Here is an 8,539-nt window from a genome sequence, read left to right on the forward strand (position 1 = left end):
TAAACATAACAAAGAATGTAAAGGACCTATATAATGAAAATTACAAAGCATTGTTAAGGGAAATCGAAAAAGATACAATGAGTTGGAAAAATATTCCTTGTTCTTGGATAGGAAGAATAAATATAATCAAAATGGCCATATTACCCAAAGCAATATACAAATTTAATGCAATTCCCATCAAAATCCCTATGAGATTTTTTAAAGAAATGGAACAAAAAATCATCAGATTTATATGGAACTATAAAAAACCCCGAATAGCCAAAACAATATTAAGGAAAAAGAATGAAGCTGGGAGCATTACAATACCTGACTTTAAACTATATTATAGGGCCACGATAATCAAAACAGCATGGTATTGGCAGAAAAATAGACACTCAGACCAATGGAACAGAATAGAAAGCCCAGAAACAAAACCACATATATATGGTCAAATAATCTTTGATAAAGGGGCCAACAACACACAATGGAGAAAAGAAAGCCTCTTCAACAAATGGTGTTGGGAAAACTGGAAAGCCACATGCAAAAGAATGAAACTCGACTACAGCCTGTCCCCGTGTACTAAAATTAATTCAAAATGGATCAAAGACCTAAATATAAGACCTGAAACAATAAAGTACATAGAAGAAGACATAGGTACTAAACTCATGGACCTGGGTTTTAAAGAACATTTTATGAACTTGACTCCAATGGCAAGAGAAGTGAAGGCAAAGATAAATGAATGGGACTACATCAGAATTAAAAGTTTTTGCTCAGCAAGAGAAACTGATATCAAAATAAACAGACAGCCAACTAAATGGGAAATGATATTTTCAAACAACAGCTCAGATAAGGGCCTAATATCCAAAATTTACAAAGAACTCATAAAACTCAACAACAAACAAACAAACAATCCCATAAAAAAATGGGAAGAGGACATGAACAGACACTTCTCCCAGGAAGAGATACAAATGGCCAACAGATATATGAAAAGATGCTCAGCTTCATTAGTTATTAGAGAAATGCAAATCAAAACTACAATGAGATACCACCTCACACCTGTTAGATTAGCTATTATCAACAAGACGGGTAATAGCAAATGTTGGAGAGGCTGTGGAGAAAAAGGAACCCTCATTCACTGTTGGTGGGACTGTAAAGTAGTACAACCATTATGGAGGAAAGTATGGTGGTTCCTCAAAAAACTGCAAATAGAACTACCTTATGACCCAGCAATCCCTCTACTGGGTATATACCCCAAAACCTCAGAAACATTGATACGTGAAGACACATGTAGCCCCATGTTCATTGCAGCACTGTTCACAGTGGCCAAGACATGGAAACAACCAAAAAGCCCTTCAATAGAAGACTGGATAAAGAAGATGTGGCACATATACACTATGGAATACTACTCAGCCATAAGAAATGATGACATCAGATCATTTACAGCAAAATGGTGGGATCTTGATAACATTATAAGGAGTGAAATAAGTAAATCAGAAAAAAACAAGAACTACATGATTCCATACATTGGTGGAACATAAAAATGAGACTAAGAGACATGGACAAGAGTGTGGTGGTTACCAGGGGTGAGGGGAGGGAGGACATGGGAGGGAGGAAGGGAGAGAGTTAGGGGTAGGGGTAGGGGCACAGAGAACTAGATAGAGGGTGGCGGAGGACAATCTGACTTTGGGCGAGGGGTACGCAACGTAATTTAATGACAAAATAACCTAGACATGTTTTCTTTGAATATATGTACCCTGATTTATTAATGTCATCCCATTACCATTAATAAAAATTTATTAAAAAAAAAATTACAGTTCAAGCAAACACCAAGAAGGGTGTGAGCACAAACTCCAGCAGGCTGGTGGAGCCTACACCAGAGATTGAAGCAGGACTATTTAGAATCTGAGTTATACAGATGATAGCCATCAGGGAGGCTTATCCATGGGCAACTGGGCCTCTAGTCACCAAAACTAACAATCTGTAACTTAACTGAGAACTTACTTCTGTAGCTATTTAACCAAAATATGTTGATCTTAGAAAGAAAGGATAACAACTCTCACTGATAAAAGAAGTCATTTAGAGGAGATGATTTGCTTCAGTTAAAATAGAAATTTCTCGACATCACAGAACATATCTGCTCTAAGCCAGATAAACTCCTGCTCTGGTTGTGGTCTAGTAATGGGACTAATGCACATTCCACTTGAAAGTAACTGATGGGGATCAGATAGTGGCAACAGCCACTATGATTTCAGCAACATTTTGACATTTTACTATTTGTAAGAGCATTTACATAAATCTGAGAATCATTAATATGTGTATTTGCAAGAAATTTTATTTATTCTGAATATAGTTAGTATATAATATACATATGAACTCTTAGTTTCAAAACCTCCAATAAACTAGACTGAAAGCCACTGTCTTTCCCATTTCTCATACAGGGGGTCCTCGGGTTACAACACAGTTCTGTTCCCACGGTAGTGACATAACCCGAATTTTGGTGTAAGTCGAAACACACCCTAGCTTAAGTCACTTACCTATCCTAACACAGTTGCAAAATCATAGTCTAGAACATAAAAACACAACTAAGCCACAAAGAAAGGAAAAGGACATAAATATACTGTACTATACACTAGGAACAGAAAAATGAAAAAAATTAGTGTAAAAAAATTTCTTACCTTTATTCCTGTGGTTGGCTTGCACACTGGAAGAGGCATTGCAAGGTGGGAGAGAGTGACCTATTGGGAGGAGGAAGCTGGAGAGGCAGAAGAACCTGCAAAAGGTGCTGGAGATACTGGGTCAGGTGAATCAGGATTGCCTAAGGAACATGCAGGAGACACTGTATTACAGGTGTTTCATCTCAAGAAGCAGCTGAGGAAGAGGCTACAGGATCTGTTGCAGTCCTCTCTACCTTCTGAAAGAACAGTTCAGGCTAGTCTGAAAGGTTGATGACTTCTTCTCTTCCAAAATCTGCCTATATAGCATTGCAAGGCATTCATAACAGCTAAAACACTCACTTCTCAATTTTTTAAAGTTTTTATGGAAGTGAGCATACTAAACTTGAAACGTCATATGTCGAGACTGTTATAACCCGAGGACCCCCTGTATTATCTTACTTCAGGTAAGCCCATTCTCTAATGGTCAGTCTTGATGTATGTCATCTATCTTCACGAATCTGAAACTGGGGTTCTTGGGAGAATTTGGGAAAACCACCTCTTCATATCCTGAAATGTGGTAGTGAGCACATGGGCTCCTTCTAAACTCAGTCAGAAAGAGACAATGTGAAATTTATGAAAACATAATTAATTCTATGAAATGTTTCAGGACCTGTGTATTAAAAAGTGTTTTGTCAGGAGTGTGAAAGAAAATTATAAAGATTACTCTGAAAATAAGTGCACTTTAAAAATCAGAACATAAATTTGTTTGTATAGCATGACATATAAAAATAGGTATTTTTTAGTTAAAGCTATAGTCTCGTAAAATGTTTTCCTTCATGGAAAAGAGCAAAGGTTATAAATAAAGTACTGAAGGGGGAAAATGATTACCAGCATTTTTTCATGTTAAAGCAAAGCACCACCAGAGAGCTATAAAAGTTCCTTTTGTACTTATCCAAGCATTGGTAAGAATGTTCATGATTGGAAAAATTCACTTCCAAATACTTTCGTGCATTTGTTTTGCCATATGTTTAAAACTCGGCTTCTAACTATCTCCCTGGATACACCAGTGTACTTACAACAGTGCTTATTTCCAAAGGAATCTTGGAGAAAAAAAAGAAAAATAACAGTAAACGAAAGACACGCATGTTTGTTTTTCAAGTGAAAACAGACTTAATTAACAACTGAAGGGCTTGGTTTATTCTCCCTTATCTAAAACCTCAGAATATTCTTAACTGTAAAAATTTAAAAGAATATTTAATCATGTGTATTAGCATTAAGACACAGAGGATAGTTCGTAAAGTATCTAAGCTTAATTTACAAATAGTGCTTACAAAGGAAAACCTCCCATAGAGTGCTAAGCAGATTCTCATTTCCTCCCTGCGGCTGATCCTAAGACACCTCTTCTTCCTCTCCCCCCATACCCACTGCTGCCCTCCACTAGCTCTTCATACCTATCCTCCCAGCACTATAGCAAGAGATGGGTGAGGGCAAAGCAAGAAGGGAAGACACTCTAACAGCTCCTCTTGTCCTCCTCTCCTTTCCACCACTGTGCTGATCTGATCTGCAGGGTCTCCAGGGCTAGTCTGCCATACTCACCCAGAGTCTCCATTTGATCTTACTGCATAAATTCCACTATAACTTCAAAAGGGTGTGTGTATAACAATTCTGAATTTTCCTTTGAAACGTAAATGATCTTCCTTCTGCAGGACTGGGAGGAGAAAGTTTGAGAGAGATGTCTCTCTCAGACTGGCACCCAGCCACCGGCCTGCAGTCTACTGGTAAGGTGACCAGTCGTTTTCCTTTAGGGAGGACAGTCCTTCTTTTGTAAGTTCCGTCCTCCCTTGAAAACTGTCCTCCTCCATGTCCTCCTTTTTGATATTGGAAGACTAATCTGTAAATGTCCGTATTCGATCGATGCAGAGTTGATCCATTGCGTGTAATGTGACGTATTTGTATCTAAATGAGTACTTTTTTTCTTACAATTATTATTAAAAATTAATAGGCATGTAAGCATAATTACAATATAGAATATTACAAATGTTTTTAATATGCATTTATCATATTATTGTGCATTATTGTTGCAATGAATAAAATGTTTCTTTTATTTACAATATTGTTTTCTTTAATTTATTTTTCTCCTCCTTTTCATTGTAAAAAAGTTGGTCACCTTAATTATTGGGTTTTCTGAGACAGAGCTAGAAGAATACTCAGGGGGTGGGAAGGGGGGGATGGGACATAGAATTTCATTTCTGAAGCAGCTCATTGCTGGTAAATCCAGGGGACAGTTCTGGACCCTGAGCTGACTGATCTGATCTGCTGTGACCGGAAGCTAAAAGATGACCAGACACTTGACTTCTATGGCATTCAACCTGGGTTCACAGTCATGTTCTGCAGAAGGCCTGACCCGACTCTGAACAGAACCAAAACCTGTGCACAAAGTGGTTGCCTGTGGGAGTTCCGGGTGCTGTACACAGCCTTGAACAGCAGCTCCCCCTACAGGAAGGCGGTCTTGAAAATGCTCAGCAATAAGGAATCTCTGGATCAGGTCATTGTGGCCACTCCAGGCCTTAGCAGTGACCCCATTGCTCTTGGGATTCCCTAGAACAAGGACCTTTTCTCTGTCTTCACTGATCCCAGCATGCTTGATACATTGGTACTTGCCCACCCAGCCCAAGTCAATGCCATTGTTCTGGTTCTGCACTCGGTGGCAGCTGGCAGGCAGCATGCCACTACTGCTACCGTGGGTTGCCTCCTCTTCCCAGAGCAGTCCTCTAGCTCCTACGGGACATGCCTGGTGGCTTCTGTCTAAAGGGCTCTCTGAAGATGAGGCCGACTCTCACCCAAGGGCCAGGTCCATGCCTTCTAGCAGTACACCCAGCTCCTTCCTAACCTCCCTGGGCTACAGTGGAGTTGCTGGGTCCCTGCCCATCACCCAGAGCGAGCCGGCCACCGCGCTGGTCCTGGCCAGCACTCCAGAGAGGAGCTCTCACATGCAGAATCCTGGCATCCAGGGCCGTTTCTCAGGGACCTCACCAATGTCCTCCAGTGTCCAGGGACGCCTATGACCAATGATCTCTCAGTCAGGCCCGACAGCATGCTCTGTAGGCCTCAGGGCAGCCCCACCTTCCAGCTGCAGCAGTCCGGTGACCTGGGCATGCAGGATGTTGAGCAGAGCCATTGGGCCCTATAGGCCACTGGGAGGTGAGGAGAAAAGCCATCCAAGTGACTTTGGAGCTCATCTTTGCTAGAGGAGCCCCATGAACTCCCTGCTCCTTCTGAACCCCCAACAAATTGCCAAGGCAGCTGCCCATGGGAGGCACTTCTGAAAGTGCCCAGTCTCTTCCCTCCCTAATACATCTGACCGTCAACCTCCAAAAAAAAAAAAAAGTAAATGATCTTACTTCAATCCATTATGAGCAGCACCTGAAAAGCTCATATTATCACTACAGTGCTCTTATATTTCCTAATGGTGTCAGTAAATGCAAATGAATAAGAGGCAGAGAAGGGAGACTTCTTTACAAAAGAAAAAAAAGCTTGAGTGGGGAGATGACTTAAAATTTAAAAACTTGTGGATGGGTTAGAATAATTACTTTAGATAAAATAAGAAAGTGATATATTTATTTGGAGATTATTTCTTCCCTCTCCCCCTCTCTTCCATCTTTCCATGTCTTTTTTTTCTTCGTTCTTTCTCTTAACAAATATTTATGAAAATCTATTATAAACCAGGCACTGTACTCTGTTCTAGTATACAAAATTAGGAAGGAAAAAAATTCCATTCTCTATTGGTCAAGGCAAAATTTTCAATAGCTGAACACAATAATGCTTCATTTCTTCTTCTTCTTCTTCTTCTTCTTCTTATTATTATTATTATTATTATTATTAATTTTAATTTATTGTGTTAACATGGATTCAAGTCTCCCATTCAATATAACACCCTCATCCCCCAACCATGTGGCCCCCTTTACACCTCCTTTGTCCTCTTCTCCCTAACTCCCTCCCCCTGCCCTCTGGATTTGCTGTCTTGTTATCTATCTGTGTTGTGTATATATAATTTCACTAATCCCTTCACCTTCTCTGATCCTATCCCTTCATCCTCGTTCCCTCTGACAGCTGTCCCTCTGCTCCCTGTGACCCTGCCTCTGCCTCTATTCCGTTCCTCAGTTCACCTTGTTCATTAGAGTCCACATATAAGTGAAATCATATGATATTTTTCTTTCTCTGCTTGGTTTATTTTACTTAGCATAGTAATCTCCCATCCATGCCATCCCAAAAGGTAAGATTTCCTTCTTTTTCATGGCTGCATACTATTCCATTGTGTATATATAACACTGCTTTTTAATCTACTCATCCACTGACAGACACTTGGGCTGTTTCCAGATCTTGGCTATTGTAAACAATGCTACAATAAACATGGGGGTGCATATCTTCTTTTGAATCAGTGTTTTGGGATTCTTAGGATATATTCCTAAAAGTAGGATAGCTTGGTCAAAAGGCGGTTCCATTTTTAATTTTTTGAGCAAATGCCATACTGTTTTCCACATTGGCTGCACAAGACTGCATTTCCACCAGCAGTGTAGGAGGGCTGCCTTTTCTCCACACCCTTGCCAGCACTTGTTGGGTGTTGATTTGTTCATGAGAGCCATTCTGACAGGTGTGAAGTGATATTTCATAGTGGTTTGAATTTCCATTTCTCTGATGATTAGTGACATTGAACTTATTTTCATATGCCTATTAGCCATCTGTATATCCTCTTTGGAGAAGTGTCTGTTCAGTTCCTTTGCCCATTTTTTTTATTGGATTGTTTACCTTTTTGGTGTTAAGTTTTAGAAGTTCTTTATAACTTTGGGTTATTAACCACTTATCAGACATATTGAGGAGTATGTTGTCCCATTATGTAGGTTGGCTTTTTATTTTGTTAATAGTGTCTTTTGCTGTGCAAAGCTTTTTAGTTTGATATAGTCCCATTTGTTTATTCTGTTCTTTATTTCACTTGCCCTTGGAGATATATTGGCAAAAATATTGCTATGAGAGATATCAGAGTTTACTGCCTGTTTTCTTCCAAGATATTTATGGCTTCGTGACTTACATTAATTTTTTATCCATTTTGGGTTTATTTTTGTGAATTGTGTAAGTTCATGGTCTAGTTTCATTTTTTTGCATTTATCTGTCTAATTTTCCCAAAACAATTTTTTTAAAGAAACTGTCTTTACACTATTGCATACTCTTACCTCCTTTGTCAAATATCAATGACCATAAAGGTGTGGGTTTACTTCAGGGTTCTCTCTTCTGTTCCATTGATCTGTTTGCCTGTTCTTATGCCAGGACCAGGTTGTTTTGAGTACAATGGCCTTGTAGTATAACTTGATATCAGGAAGTGTGATACCACCCACTTTATTCTTCCTTTTCTCTCTCTCTCTCTTCTCTAAAATGAATAACTAAATAAAAATATTCTTTAAAAATGCCACTGATTTCTGAATATTGATTTTATATTCTGCCACCTTGCCAAATTCATTTATCAGGTCTAGTTTTTTGACTGGGATTTTAGGGTTTTCTATGTACAGTATCATCTCATCAGCAAATAATGATAGTTTTACTTCTTCTTTTCCAATTTAGATGCCTTTTATTTCTTCTTTTTGTCTGATTGCTGTGGCTAGGACTTCCAGAACTATGTTGAATAAGAGTGGTGAAAGGGGGCACCCCTGCCTTGTTCCTGATCTTAAGGGGATTGCTTTTAATTTTTGCCTATTGAATAGGATGTTGGCTGTTGATTTGTCATAGATGGTCTTTCTTATGTTGAGATATGTTTCCTGTATTCACACTTTACTGAGAGTCTTGTTCATAAGTGGGTGCTGGATTTTTTCAAATGCTTTTTCTGCATCTATTGATATAATGATGTGATTTTTATT

General features: G+C 39.1%; 1 pseudogene; it reads left to right on the forward strand.

The window, feature by feature from the left end:
* Positions 1-4,861: 4,861 nt before the first annotated feature.
* LOC136306600 (ubiquitin-like protein 7 pseudogene) lies at positions 4,862-5,894 on the forward strand (annotated as a pseudogene).
* Positions 5,895-8,539: the final 2,645 nt, after the last annotated feature.

The sequence above is a fragment of the Saccopteryx bilineata genome, chromosome 5, assembly GCF_036850765.1.
Source record: "Saccopteryx bilineata isolate mSacBil1 chromosome 5, mSacBil1_pri_phased_curated, whole genome shotgun sequence".
Classification (NCBI taxonomy): Eukaryota; Metazoa; Chordata; class Mammalia; order Chiroptera; family Emballonuridae; genus Saccopteryx; species Saccopteryx bilineata.